Below are 15,775 nucleotides of genomic sequence, written 5' to 3' on the forward strand. Positions count from 1 at the left end.
GATTTAAAGTGTTCTTTCTGCCTTTCTTACAGTGGGGATTGATGACCTGTGTGCCAAATGGAAGTCTGAGACTGATGCATGAACTCATAGCTGCCAATAGATTACCCAAGATGCTCCCCAGTCTGCTAACAAACTGCTTACTCTGACTATGTAACGGTATTTATGTACACTGGTGCTGTTGCCAAATCCATTTGAACGTTTTTAGTTGGTTACAGCTCTCTCTCTCTCTCTCTTTTTTTTTTCCTCTCAGCGGTTCCTGATGTGCTTTGTGGCCTTTCTTGTGTATACTCCCACTCCAAATTTCAGCGTACAATAGGAATTAGTTTGAATCGTGCAGGAACAGAGATGTATTTTGAATCACGGCATGTACGGATGGAGAATCCTAGATCAAAGCTTGTTCAAAATATGAATTAAGCACACGGCAATGAGGCATATTTAATGCCACACTTTGAAGTTCAAAATGTTTGACATATTTTAGAACATTCAAACTGTGAGTTCCTGAAAAGAACACTAAGATGTACTGGTCTTACATTCAGCACTGAGAGCACAAGTTAGTCACTGCAGGTAAAATGTTTGAGAGTTCTTCACGGTGAAAATCAAAAGTTACTCCTTAATTTTCACATTTTCAAAGCTTTCTTTAACCAGCATTCACAGCTGAACACCATCCCAGCAGCACATTATTCACTGACCTTACATGAATCTGTAGGCAGTGGATGTGTTAGTCTGTGTAAAGATGATAGAACAAATGCCACTGGCAGCTTAAGTCTTCGTACAGACGCAATGAGGGATCTCAGACAACCAGTCACCCTAAACCCGGATGAGCACAGACAAAAGCACTGGGTTGTGTTTTCCCCGAGTGAGCTGATGTTCTCATTCTTAGCTGTCTACCCTCGACATTGTCCTTGCATTCTTCCCTGACTTATTCCTTTCATGGTTCTCTACCTTGACCTCATTCCCCTGCTTTTGATCTGTTAAAAGGGGAAAAAAAAGAAAGTCTGCAGACAGACAGAGTTGCAGCCAGACCTGAGCTCACCCCCTTTTTGCCCTTCCCATAGATTTCTCCGTGGCATTACCACCAGCTTACATGAGAGGGACAGCTGAACAGCACTGATATGGTTCCTGTATTTGATTGAATTTAACAAAATTTATAGTGCACACCTATCAGCAACAACATTAAAACCCTCCGCCTAATATTGTGTAGGTCCTCCTTGCCCTGCGAAAACAGCTCTGACCTGCTGAGCCATGAACACAGGACGTCTGGGGGAGTCCTGTGGTATTCAGCATCGGGTGCTGACAGTAGATCCTTTGGGTCCTGTGGGTTGTGGGATGGGACCTCTGTGGGTCAGGCTTATTACAGCACTCAATCGGATCGGAATCTGAGGAGTTTGGAGGTTGGGTCAATGCTTTCTCATGTTCCTCCAGCTGTTCCAAGCAGTTTAGTGGTTTGTCAGGACACATTGTCCTGCTGGGGGAGCAGAAGTGTTTGATCTGCAGTGGTCTGACTTGCCAGATATAGGCCATAGGTATGAATCTGTCATTGGCTGTGCGTTTTACATGGCTTTGTCTTCACCTCAGCTATCTATGTGTTACTGTTTGGTTTTTGTTTTGTTTTTTAAATCCTGGGTTCACTTCTCTATGTGCAAATCTTCCACCAAGGGAAGACTGTTGCTGCATCTTTGGCTAAGCTCTGCCCAATACAATTTTGATTGGCTTAAAGAAATATAAACAAGATAGAGTGTTTCTCCCCCTGTCGAAGAATAAGAAGGCGCAGCCGGACCATTCTGTGGTCTCATGTAGGTGGCACGTGTTCCCAGCAGAACATGACATTGCAACAAGATGACCAGTGTAGTTCACTACAGCTATCAGCAGTTTTCACGTTGTGGCTGATCGCTGTGTAATAATATACATGTTAGTGGCCTTAATGTAGCTAAGCTAGCAAGTATTTTCATGTCTGCTCATAGTGTGTCTCTTGAGTTTGTTGGCCCTTAAAGTGTTTTGGAAGCTGGCACACTTTAATTGGAAGAATTTTGTGTTTGATTTTTATATTACAAAAATGTTTCAAGTCATAGTGTTTCATGTCTGCTCAAAAACAAGTGTAGGTCTTCAAAGGGGGGTTATATTGCAATCGGGGCTCTCTTATAGTCAGGTTAACATGGCAGGTTGTGCTCATGAGTTCTGCTGTAATGGTGTGTGGTGATACACTTGATATCATCAGTTGTTACAGGATTTTCATTGGTCATAGTCTGACCTGCATTGGCTTTAAGTATAGCAGGCATCAGGTTCTGGCCACGTCTTGTTATTTACTCATGCTGGTCCTAAGGCGATGTGTGCGTGTGTGTGTGTGTGTGTGTGTGTAGGGGTGTGTGTGTGTGTGTGTGTGTAGGGGTGTGTGTGTGTGTGAGCCTCAAGAAGTGTGCAGCATACTTATCTGAGTGTAATAACACTGATTTTTACATAGATACAAAATACTTTGATGTGTTCTTCTAGTGTTATTTGCCATTACATGCCTTATTAATCGTTTGTACTATTTTTGACTGCTTTATGAATAACTTTTGAAATTTATCAAAGGCACCTACTGTAAAACAAGTCTGTCTTGTTGTACAAACACCAAACTGAAAAAGGAGAGACGAATGCCTTCTGGGTCTGGCTTTGATAAAAGAAAGCAAAACTTTAATCTTTTTCAACTATAGTAAGATTACTGAGTGTAAAATTGCAAAAGTGGGTTCTTAATTGGCATAGCTTTCCATGACTTCACTTCTGTGCTCACATAATTCAGTGATAATTCTTATCTAACTTGGAGTCAGACAAGTGTTAATTACCATGACAACATGGGTTGAAGAAAAAAAAATCCATTCTCAAACTAAAGTGTGAAGTGGATTACAGGGACCAACAACAAAGAGTACATTGCCATGCATTATGATTAAGAGCTGAATCAATAACTTAATGTCTGAGTGATGTTAAAACTGAAGCTGCAACAGTAGAGTTATGTCAGTGCTAAATGCATTTGGTGGTTTAATTAGCCAGCTGTTTGAGGAACACATCTCACTGGGCTGAAATTTGTGCTACAATGACAAACAAACTCAAGCATTATCCCAGCATATTATGGCAGCTTTGATAGTGTGGCACTGAATACCAAGTCTCCATATTTTTGGGAGCAGGAGATTTTCCCCTGAATGAATTTGCCAGTCTCTTGTGTGCTATTTTTACTGCTGTATATCTGCAGTTTGCCAGAGTAGGATATTTTCAGGGATTGTGAAATTCATTTTTCAATCAGACACTGTAACAATTCACGTGTTTTTACCAAAGACAATTCAACAGCAACAACAACAACAAAAAAAACCCAACACAAATTCTCCAACACTGTAGCCTATGAAGCAGCATAAAGCAGATGAAGCTTTCACTCAGTGTTTGTATTCTCAGCGTACTGAATGTGTCTAATACACTGCAAACACACGTTTTGTGATGCAATATCTCCTGCTTCTCGAAAAGCCTTTAAAGTGACACGCTTCCTGCGCTAAAACTATAGAATCCAGGAAGATATTTTTACACGTGATTTCGAGACTTTACAAGCACTCAGCGGATGCTTGACTTTTTCAGCCTGAGAGGTAAATACTCACTGAAAGCTGACTGCTGAGAGACAGTGGTTTCCTCCAGGGGAAGTTCCTTTAAGGATTCCGTCTCCTGCAGTTACTGTAAGCACGGGCAGATCTATAGAGCGATGTAGGATAAACGCTGCACTACAGCCGACAAGTTAATATTCTTCTTTCTCACAAAGCAGGTTAGAGTTCCTGAGGATCTCTTCTTCTCTGTCACAAGAAAGAAAATAGCATGGCAGACTCAATGTTCATACCTGCTCACACACATTCTTCAGCATGTCAATGCCTGCCCCCAAACAACAATCCCTCCCTACCTTCCTTTTCCTCCCTACATCTCACTCCAATGATTGCTATTCTTGCTTACTTCATCAGGTTTCGCTTATGTCCTTTTTGGTGTCTGGCCAAGTGTCAAGCAACCGCTGTGACACAAGTGTCCAGGTACTACACAGGCCTCAAACACCGATAAGGACGTGCTTGAGTTCGATTAAATAGGACATCTGATTCCCACATTCATGCATATCTATCTCATAATTGAAAGCTGCAGGTAAGAGAAAAAGAAACTCAAGTTGTGGCGATTGCAGGCTGCCCTTGGTATACTGGGAGCATACTACCAATGCCTTCCCCCACACTCTCAGCTTTGCTTCATAAAGTTTAATAGCTAACCCCACTGCAGACGAGGTGATAAAAATCAAGGCTCCCTTCACTCACAGTCTGTAAACATGACTTGGTAGCAGGTCCACAGACTGCACTGCCTCATTCAAACCTGCCCCCCCCTATTGACTCAAGCACTACATTTAAATTACAGCACAGCAAACTTGAAGCTTGTTTTGTTACACTTGCATTTTAACAGACTGTTTCTGCCCGTGTCAGCAAATGAAGCAGATCCATATGATCATACACTTAGAATATGCAAGTGTTTAATATCAGCTACTTATTGCAAGCTGCTATCAGCTCGAGCAGATGGAGGCTGCGGTTGAGAACTTCCTCTTCTCGGCTCTGTGGTTCAAGTTCAGGTCCACAAATTGTCGCAAAGGGCAGCAGTTGCACATCGAGTGGAAGAGGACACATTTTTTTATCTTTTTATCACCTACAAAACATGTTGCTAAGCACAACATCCTGTTTGTCAAGTCATCGCTGCTGTCTTGGTTGAGGAATTAATTTGAAGCGTTTGGTGTCTGACATTAAGAAAGCATGTTCAGACAAACAAAAGCGAAATGCAGCCTGCAGTTTTGTGTACAGTAAAGGTATAATCCTGTGTTTCCTACCTGTGGATAGATAAGAGGAAATATGCAGGCTGCAATTCCCTGCCCTTATGTAACAGTAAGAAGCTGCTAGCTCACCCCAAGGCTACAGGCTATGCCGGGACTCTCTCCCTCTACCGCGCCTTCTTTCTCGCACACTCTTACATGCACAGGCACACAATAATGGTGCTATAATATGCTAGCTCATGCCTGAAGTGGTTGATAGCTCTCTTCTTCGGAGAGCAGGGCTATAGGGGCTGTGAAAGTAAACAGCTCGGATCAAACCAACTCTTAGCTCCCTTTGAAGAGTGGGAGACAATTATAGAGATCAATGGTGCAGCCCAGAGGTGGTTAACAGCCTAGACAGGCAGAAAGACAGAGATTGATGCCCCAAAAGATCGAGAGAGTCTGCTCCTCAATGACTTCACTATACAGTCAAATCCAGCGTTGAGCGCATCCTCACTGAACATACTTTGGGAACACAATAAGCTGGCTGCGATACACACACCATACCCGAGAGCTTTTATCCCTGGATTCAAACACCACCGTGTGGATTTCGGTATGTTACGTTTAATTTTGAAGCAGATGGGGGCAAAGGCTTGTGCAGGTTCTTCCTGCAACAGTTTTCTAATAGACTGGTTTCACATGACTCTCCCCCTGTACTTCAGAAAAATACGACATAGCACAAACTTCCAAGAAGATAATTAAGAGAACCGTGTGATCTCTGTGCTTACGTGAATGTCGCTCTTTTTGTTCTGCGTTTTAACTTTTGTGAAAGTTGCACATTACTTCTAACCATCTCTAACAGCATTTTTAGCAGCTACAAAGACGGCAGAAACAAACTACAAAACTGGAAGTGTCAAGTGAAAGTGTGTGCGGGTGTCGGCGTATGCGCTCGAGTGTGTGCCGCTCATGGTGCAAGAGGTGAGTCGCAAACTGAAACTTAAAAGCTCCGGCAGCACACTTCCTCTGACTGAGTAGGAGTTTCAGACAAGCTTTCTTGGCCCTTCCTTTCCAGTGGGATAGCACAAAACTGAGTCCATATAGAAGCTGCAATTTCAGATGACTCGCACCACCTTGACTCCGTAAACAACGCGATGCAGGAAAGAGTGGGAGAGGTGCAAGAGCCGCTAGCTATTTTTGTTTCTCAGCACACCACAGCCATATTAGTTGCCTAAATGACATATTTGCCAGTTGATGTGGAACAACACCAACAAAAGAGCCTTTTGAACTAAATATACTGCTTATGTGAGCATAGAATTTGTCCTTGGTGGCTCTGAGATAGCAGATGAATAGATTCAGAAAGTATGTTTTTTTTGTTGTTGTGTACACTCATGAATAGCACATAAAATTCTTGAGAAAAGGGGAAAGTGATAAGATCAAAACAAATATATTTGTATTTCCTGGGGAGGGGGGAGGAGGTGGGAGCTTCTGAGGTTTTTAATGTCTTCCCACCCTCTTTGGGTGTGCAGTGGGGAAACAATGTTGGCTGATTTCTGATTATCTTATAATTCCATCTGCGCAAACAGAACAAAACAAGAAAGCAGTGACAAAAAAACTGTTCTGCCCCACATTCATTTACTCGTCAGTCCTCCAGGGTGAAGGAGGGAGGAGGAAAACAAAACGTAATATCTGAATGAACAAACTTAAAAGGCAGACTTCTGTGCAAGAGGTGATGCACGTCAGCATTTGCAGACTGCGATGCTTGGACAGGTTGGCGGAGTTACAAACTCCTTATTGCATCTATCTCAATTAAACAACTGAGTTTGGTTTTAATTGTATCCACCCAGCATGACTACACGGTGCCCTGGAATCCACACACTTGATTACAAACACCGCTCGCCCAGAGGTTTACTCACACGCTGGAGAAGACCCTGGCCGGACTGGCAAGCTCATCAGTGGCTCAGTTAGCCATGGAAAATAGCTGCCTTTACACAAATACACTCACACACACACGGCCAACAAGCATCAGCACTTTCCACCAGTGTCTCTCTCAAAGGAAACCATTACACTGCAGAAACCCACAGGAAGGCAGGCAGAAGGGGATTTTCTCGAGCATTTTTCTCCCCTCCCCGCTCTCTCTCTTCGAAAAAAAAAAAAAAACCCTTAACTTACAATAAGCTACTTTTCCCAGAGAAAAAAGATTACAGTCAACCAAGCGTCTAATTCACCTGTGACCCAGTAATTTATTTGGCTGATAATCTGCTATTGCAGGTGACACTAACAATCACCGATAAAATGAGCAGAGAAGTGAGGGAGGGTTAAAAGAGGTTTGGGTTGGGCTGATTGGTGAAGGAGATATTTGATTAAATTCTCAGATGAATAATGCATTATGAAATTGATCCAGACAAATCCCACCTTGAGGAGATTGGAGCAGGATTATGCAGGGAAAGGTTTGGGAGAGGTTACGGCAAAGAGGAGGTTTCCTGGAAAGGTGCACTTCAGCATCGAGTGGTTCCCCGCTGCTCGATCAGGCAATTTGCCATGTCCCCATTCGTATGCATGCCAGCTACATGCGGTGAGATCATACTGTGCGGTGCATGCATAGCAGTAGATTATGTAAGATGCAGCCCTTATAGTGTTATAGCACATGTTCTTTACCATTTCTGTCTGGTGGCCTTGAGAAAACCCAAATGCAAGCAGTTTGTTTCCTCCTCATTTTTTTTCTTTGTTCATTTAATTTCATGCTGATATATAGAAAAGTCAGCTCACCCTACTGAAAATAAAAGTGAGTTTATGTGAATATCATCACACAAATTGAACTATTTAATATACTTTCCTAAATCTTACACTTTCTTGCTGAGAGTTACATTAGAAGATTTAGACTGGAGCCAGCAGTTGGTACATTTTGCACTTTGTTGTTTTATCTGGCTAAACAAACAAGATATAAAATGTTAATTAGCTTTACGGATGCTTGAAGGCAAATTTGACAAACTTTGGGCTGAGCTAAGCTGGCTGTTTCTGTTTTCTGTCTTTACGACATGATAAGCTGTCGAGCTGTTGGCTACGACTCATTATTGCACAGATAAATATAAGACCAATATTGATCTCCACATCTAACTCTCCGTAAAACACAGACTTAATGCATTTATTAAAATGGAGAAGCCTTCTTTAATTTTGTTCTTGGTGTTAGGGTCATCCCATGTCAAATCACTTAACTCCCCCTGATCATGTGGCAGACTTTTTCTTAAAAAAACAAACAAAAAACAACATGTGAACATTTCTTTAAGTTGACAGAACCATGCACAATCCTAAGGGTCTAGCCAACAGACTTCTTTAGTCGTCAGAGTTTAAAGTTGTACCCTTGAAGTCATTTCATCATTTTTCCAATTCCGTGTACGCCTCACCAATTCCGTTTTTATTTTTCACACTATTTATAAAAGATGTTCAGTTTGGAAAATTGAAGATTATTAATTTAAGTAGAACATTTTTTATCATCATATCGATGACTGTAAATCATTCAGCTGTTTACTTGCACCCTTTGTGGATGTTCAGCAAAAATTTAAAGCCCATCCAGTGAAACAAAATAACTGGTGAGGCTTGGAAGGAATCACAAAAATGATGAAATTTAGCTCCGAGGGCCAAACTTAAAAAAAAATCATACCTAAAAAAGTATTTGAAGCAGAGCTTTAGGGTTTTGCCAGGTCCTATGAACTAAAGCAAAGTTTTCACATTTTTTAAAAAGCGATTTATGACATGAACTGGGGGCTGCAAGGTGGTTCAGTGGTTAGCACAGTCGCCTCGCAGCTAGAAGGTGTCTGGTTTGCGAAGACACCTGGGATCTTTCTGCATGGAGTTCGCATGTTCTCCCCGTGCAGTGTGGGTTCTCTCCGGGTTCTCCTGCTTCCTCCCACAGTCCAAAAACACGTTGAGGTTAATTGGTGATTCTAAATTGTCCGTAGGTGTGAATGTGAGTGTGCTTGGTTGTCTCTCTGTGTAGTCCCTGCGATAGACTGGTGACCTGTCCAGGGTGTCCCCTGTCTTCACCCTAAGTCAGCTTGGATAGGCTCCAGCCCCCCACGACCCTAGTCAGGATTAAGCGGTGTATAGATAATGGATGGATGGATGGACATGAACTGGGAGGATTTGGTGAGTCGTTATCGGATGAACTTTTGGTCTTTTCTGCATGCTTATATTTGGTTGAATTTTTATCATGCAGTTGTGTACAAATCTTTTTTTTTTTTTTTTTTTTAATTGATTAACTTAATAAAATAAAAACAAATCAATTTAATATATATTGTGGCCACCACTTTCTCTCAACATTGCACAAATTCTCCTTCACACACTTGCAGTGTTTCAAGGTCCTAACAGGTCGGACTTGGACGCAGCTCTTGTTTGATTTAGGCTGCTTGTGCTGATGAACCCAGACTGACTTTCTGATGTGGAGATCAGGGTTCTGTGGGGCCGTCATCTGTTTTAGGGCTAATTCTTCTTGTCACTGAAGATCGTTCTTACTGCCCTGGTTGTATGTTAATGGCTGTTGTCAGGTTGCAGAATGAATTTGGGACCAATCAGATTGCCTTGGGGACAAGAACCTGAACGTCTAAACTGCCTCAAACTTTAAAATGCAGTGCATCTTCTAGAGTGTTACCACATGCTCTACTTTAATTACTGACAAAATTAATTCACACCAAAGTCTCTTACTCCAGTGCGTCTTCCCTTTAATGCTTGTGTATCAAGCAGACGTGATTTACTGGTGCGCTTCACTTGCGTTAACTTGCGGCTTTGCCCTGAAAAGAAGGGCGTCTCCTTGTGGCACCAGCACCAGACATCTGCTCAGCAGTTTGATACGTAATTAGCTTCTCTGCTTAGATTTAGTTGGCTGGTTTTTATGAGTGTGCACTATTCCAACAACTATTTTCACGAATGACTGCATACACCCCGACAACACTAGAGTACACTTAATTTCCAGCAATTGTAAATATTCATTGGCACAATGAGTCGCTTTATTGAAGTGCATGTCAACACAGTGGGGGGAACAATGCGGGCAAACAAAGTAATTATCTGGTGCCTTCCTAAATACAGTAAACAGGAGTTTGAAGTATTGTCAGCCAATGAAAGTGATATCATTACTTCGAATAAGCACTTCAGAGGCTGAGGCTTTGGAAAGAGTGTGAAATGTTTTCGAACACATCGCTCCAGTGCGACTTGTTTGGCTGCTAACAACCCGTCCACAGAGCTTTTCATATGCCATGTGAGACATATGTAGTGTTAACCTGACATGGCAGAGTGAGTGCTCAGTTGTCAATGAAAATGCTTTAGTGTGTTTAAACTTGCTATTCTCCGGGGTCAGGGACCATTTATTCCTCCTCTATTGTCATCCGTCGGGCTCCAATACTTTTACAAGTGTGCTAAAGGTAACAGGATTTTCTTTATATAAAAAAAGGTAGAGAGCAGTGCTTTCAAAGCTGGCCGATCACACCCTATCTGCACTGTGCTTCATGTTGAAGAAGCGCTTTAATTCATTACTATGTCAAATTTATCTGTCTTGTGAAAGGCAAATTCCATTCAGGTTTTGGAAGCTTGCCATAAAGTATATAATCTAAATCCATAATATTAAAAGCTGTCATGGTTTCTTTAATGATGAGGTTGATTTGCAGACTGTGTCTATAAACAGAGGAGGACTTTACCCCTGGAAAACAAGTCATACATTTTCCACAAACTGCTCTCTAATAATCCACTTTTCAGTTGCTTTAATGAAGCAAAAGTGCTCAATCAAAAGGTATTATATGTCTGCCAAAGTGGAAGCTTCACCGTTTATTATACAGTACAAAGCAGAATTGGTAACCCTCTGTTTCCTTGCTTGATGTTTTCTCCTCCAACTTTTGCCTGTAATGGCGCATGACAGGTAGAGGCCATTGGTGACAGTAATGGGAGCAGTGGTTAAAACAAAATCAAAGGCTCTGTAATCAAGTGAATAATGAGTAAGGCTGCCAGAGTACAGATAATTTAACAGAAAATAAATTGAAATTAAGGAGAATTTATGAAAGAGGATTTCTGAAGATGCAGTGATGCTTGATGGGTATCGAGCTGATTAAAGAGAGGCACTTCCCAAGTTTGGAGAGGCAACTGAAAGTTCACACAAGTGTGATTGTACAATCTGTTATATCTAGTCTTTGTTGCTGTCCTTGATCCATCCATTTGCCATAAACACTTTATCCTTAGAAGGATGCATGACCAGTTGGAATGTGAGGAATGTAAAACCTGCGTGGAACTTCTGTATACAAAATATCACATCACAGTCACTAAGACTGCTACTCTCCCTTGAGCACTCGCGAGAGTGTTACTACACAACATAGCTGAATGTTGAAGCCAAGACTTTCTCACAAACGCCCACAAGTGATGCACAGTCATCCTTGAAATTCCTTCTGTTGTGCTTTGTCCCAGTATGTGTGGGTCACTCGCTGTTTCAAGGACTGACAAATGTCAGATCCAAGAGCGTCACACACAGAAGTGACACCTTTACATTTTCACAACAGATTTCACAGTTTTTTGATTGACTTTCAGACAACTCAAACCTCACAGTATTGAAAGTGTAGACAGTATTTACTATTCTGTGCATTTTGATGAACATCTTTAACCTGAAGCAATCTTTGACTCACTCAATTTGTAGGATTATTGCAAAAATCCTTTTTCGTGTCAGCTTACCATGCTATAGATGGTTTTCTTTGTATTCTTACATTGTGTCTACACAAGAGGCTCTTCAGGGTATGTTCTTTTTATAATCAGCCTGGTTGTCTACATACCTTCAGCACATTCTGTACTTCAGGTCTGTTTTCCTGCGTTTTACTCAGTAGCTAGTGATTATGTATTAAGCTCTCAGAACTCCTTAGAGTCTGCTGACCTACAACTCAACAATATGCTGCCTGCACAGACACAGACAAAGCACCAAAGCCACCGTAGCCACTCGGCTAACGTTCTGCTCACACTACTCCTTTTTAGAAACAGCTTTAGTTTCAAATAAGCTAAATGGCAAAGCGACTGGAATTTTACTTAGTAGTTAACAAGTGCTTTACAGTTTTTGCCTCTCATTCACACACATGCTCACACACCAGTGGCGATGGAGTTGCCATGCAAGGTGCATGGCTGATATCGGGACCGACTTGGGCTTCAGTGTCTTGCTAGAAGACACATCAGTGGACAAGAGAATTCGGGGATTCAAGCACCAACCTTGCAATTAGTGGGCAACCCACTCGACCACCTGAGCCAGAGCAGTCCAAGGTCACAGGTTTGATCCCTGAAACCAGCAGCATAAATCTGCAGGACATTTAAAGAGCAGCGCTTCTTCCTTTTCCTTATTTTCACCACTGTGGTGCTTTTGGGGAATTCTCTTCCCCCCCAACTGCACCAGAGGAGCTTCTCACTGGCTGGCCAACAGTGCAGACTAGCAAATTTACAGTCGTAGTTTTGCTCCTGTACACCTCCACAATGGATATAAAATAAAGCAATCAAGAAGTGTAGACTTTCAAAGTAAGCGTTTACCCAAAATATTGCATTAACCATTTAGGAATTAGTTGTGTTTCTTTTTTCACACAATCCCTCCATTTCCATTTTCGCAGTCTCAAATGTAATTCATGGCCAGGTGTATTCAAGCACTGAAAATAATCCTTATATTTATAATTATGGTAGTTTGTCCAATTACTTTGCAGCTTGTGAAAATGGCGGAACTATGTTTAAAAAAAAAAAAAAAAAAAGGCTAGTTTTCCAAATGCATTCTTCAACGCTTTCCCCCCTGAAATAAAGCTGAAAAGCTTTCAATCACATCTTGACTGCTTCACTTCAAATCCACTGTGGTGTTGTTCAGAAGCAAAATTGCAAAAAATTGCGTCACCGTCCAAACACTTATGAACCTGACTGCATGCGAGCAGCTGTGGCCCATCGAGTGGAGCCAGTTTTAAATCACAGGATTGGTGGTTTAATCATCTTCAGCAAGACAGTGAACCCCAAACTGCTCTCAGTTGTCAAGCTGATAGGTGGATTCTATAAACTCCAGCCATCAGTGTGTGAATGGGTGAAGGAGAGGCCAATTGAAAGGTGCTTTGTTAAGGTACTGAAGCGTTATATAAGCGCAGTCCATTTACGGTGGTTGTACTGGGCAGCTTCCAGGTGTTAAAGTGTGTGACTGTAAGTGGGACATCAGTTAAAGAAGGAACTGCTCCCAGGGAAGACACTCAATAAATAATGGCTAAAACTATTGTACATTTTCTTTAATGATACAATAGTTTGATGAGAGTAAAGATTCAAATAGTAATCATGAAGTAATATTGCTCTGAGATTGCAAACACAACAAGATAATCCTAGAGGGTATACCTGTATTTGGCAGGAAAACAAATGAGAATGCCTAATTTAATAAGGAAGAGCAAACTGTTGTGTGTTGATCATTGCTGTGACATTTTAATATGCTGCACTGACACAACACTAATTGGACGTTGGCATGGCATGCATCAATTACAGAAGCAGACCAAGCCATAAAACAGGAGAGCTGGGTGTGAGGAAACGGTGGGCTGTCTTCAGTTTTCTTGTAAGACTGCCAGCAAACCAGCGAACAATACAGAGAGAGAGGTATTCAGTTTAACTAATTTTAGTATTGCAGACTTGAACAACAGTACTTTTCGGCACTTGTGACATTGGCTGACATTGCCACAATGATGGGGCGGGAAGCAAAGTGGCCATCAGACAAGAGGCAGTCCTTATCTGAGGACTGTTACTCTCGTAGGTTATCACTGCTGAGCTGTCCACCCAATCACTACCAAGACCTTTCTTGGATATCTCTGAGATTGGTTCTTGTAAAAAGTGTGTTCCTGTGTGTGTGTGTGTGTGTGGGTGGGTGGGTGTGTGTGTCCCCTCTAGCTCTCTCTCACTGTCTGCTCTGTTTCCCCGACTGCTTCCATTTCTCTCCCCCCTCGCTCCTTCCCTGGCAGTAAACACTTGCTCTTACAGAAATTTCCCACCACATTGACACTCATCCAGCTAAAAGCAAGTGGCCATGCCAAAAATATGTCAAGTCACCGTCTTTTACACAACATGATTATTGACAGCGCAGGATTAACTGAGGGTGGGATTCTCCATACTTCAGCAGTTCATAATTGGAGTGACAATTCACCATGGAACAGGGGCTGTTCAAACTGCCTCCTGAGATGTGGCTAATATCTGCCAGTCAAACCATCCTCAAATCAGGTAGATGGCAGCGCAGCAGAATCCGCAAGAATCCCTATGAAACACAAATCGTACGGAGACACTGAAAGGTGGCAAATCATTTTATATCTGTGCAAGAGGTTGTTTTTGTTTTACATTCATGCTGGCTTTATAAAAAATGTATATTTAAAGAGAATAAACATGAAGTTGTCTCAGTGGTGTGTTCTGGTAAATTAAGGATCTATAGAGTCTGCCAAAAACTTAGCACCCTCAAATCTAAACTTTTATTTCCGGCTCAGCAGTCTCCCTCAAGGCCCCAGATCCAAAAGCTGTGACGAACTGGGAATTAATTTCACAATTTAAAGCGCACAATGGATAATACGTATGCTCAGGGCAAACACTGAAGCATGGCTAAACAGCACATTGAGTCTTATGTTCAGCAGATAATTCACCACAACTCTTGAACTTTAAGCAATGACAAAAGTTGCTCTCACAAACCTGCACCAGCCCTCAAAGTGAACTGCTCAGCTGGCAGGTAACAGATACACAACAGTAGAACGTAATAAACCCTCTGTTCGTCCAGCCAAAAAAAAAAAAAAAAGGCATCTTTCTCAATTGAGACCACAGCTACTGATGCAAAAAATTGTGGGTTGTTTTTTGCCAGAGCATCATCTTTGTAACACATCAGTGTTTAGCCAATGAATAATAAATGGCAATAAATATTTCCATAATTAGGTTGCTAATTTCTGAGTAGCAAGATGTTTTCTATGTTACTGATTAACATTTTAGCTGCAAGCTCACTGCACTAATCACTGATCAAAACAGGTGTGGTTTACAAATTTGGAAAAATTCTGATCACTTAAGTTCAAGTTCACAGACCGTTAACATGCCAGTAACTTAGCCACATGTAGCGCTAACTGAAATGATGGGTATTCAGATAGTACAGGGCTGTACTAGCTTCACCATGCTGAGTATGTTGCTGTGCAGCATCTCCAGTCTTTGTGCATTTGGAAATTGTTGAATTTTTAAACATATTTGAACAAGCAAACACTTGATCCTCTTTGAAACAGTGCCTGCAGATAAAGGTGGTATACTCAAGTAAAGTAAACATAAAATATATTTTGTAGTCTTTTTCTTCATTAAAAAAAAAAAAAAAAAACTAAATAAATAACATGATAATTACTGGTTCCAGATTAGGTGCCAATGATCAGAAACTCCTCAGGGAGTGACAGCTGGAGTCTGTCTTATTTACAGGGACCCTGTGACATCTAGGGTCTGAGGTTTTCTTTGCTGGTGAAGTCTGTGGTATCCTCATGCCAAGATCTAAAGAACTCTCTGAGGCCTTCAGAAAAAAAAGGGTGTGGATGCCTCTGAGTCTGGCAAGGGACTTAAAAAAGGAATGAAATTATTAGGAATGAAACTGTGAGGAAAATCATTTACAAGTGGTGTAGATTTCCAAGTCCTGCTAATTTGTCCAGAACACAGAAAATCCAGCCAGATATCACCATCTGAAGCAAAAAGCAGTTTCCAAGAACCACAGAATTTTCTGACAGAATTTGCAGGTAATGTAACCAAACATCAGAGCAAATCTAAGGTTTGCCAATGAACATACAGGTAAAGATCAGCATCAGTACCAGCTTCTGAGGCCAATGGTTTACTTACTTAATCATTGAAAAAGATACATTTACTACCAAGTAAACCACCTTTACATGGAGACACCAACTTAAAAAAGGATCAAATGTTTGCTTCTAAATATGTCAAAATAGTCAACAACTTTCAAATATACCAAGAGTGGAGGTTCTG

General features: G+C 41.5%; 1 protein-coding gene across 1 annotated transcript in view; it reads right to left on the reverse strand.

The window, feature by feature from the left end:
* Nucleotides 1-3,648, reverse strand: part of inpp4b (inositol polyphosphate-4-phosphatase type II B) — a 106,395-nt gene extending 102,747 nt beyond the window's left edge. Inside the window, exon 1 of the mRNA XM_008302599.1 lies at nucleotides 3,618-3,648. The gene's annotated coding sequence lies outside the window, so the exon portion shown is untranslated. The remainder of the gene's footprint in view (nucleotides 1-3,617) is intronic.
* Nucleotides 3,649-15,775: the final 12,127 nt, after the last annotated feature.

The sequence above is a fragment of the Stegastes partitus genome, unplaced genomic scaffold (genome assembly GCF_000690725.1).
Source record: "Stegastes partitus isolate 25-593 unplaced genomic scaffold, Stegastes_partitus-1.0.2 Scaffold37, whole genome shotgun sequence".
In the NCBI taxonomy this organism is placed as follows: domain Eukaryota; kingdom Metazoa; phylum Chordata; class Actinopteri; family Pomacentridae; genus Stegastes; species Stegastes partitus.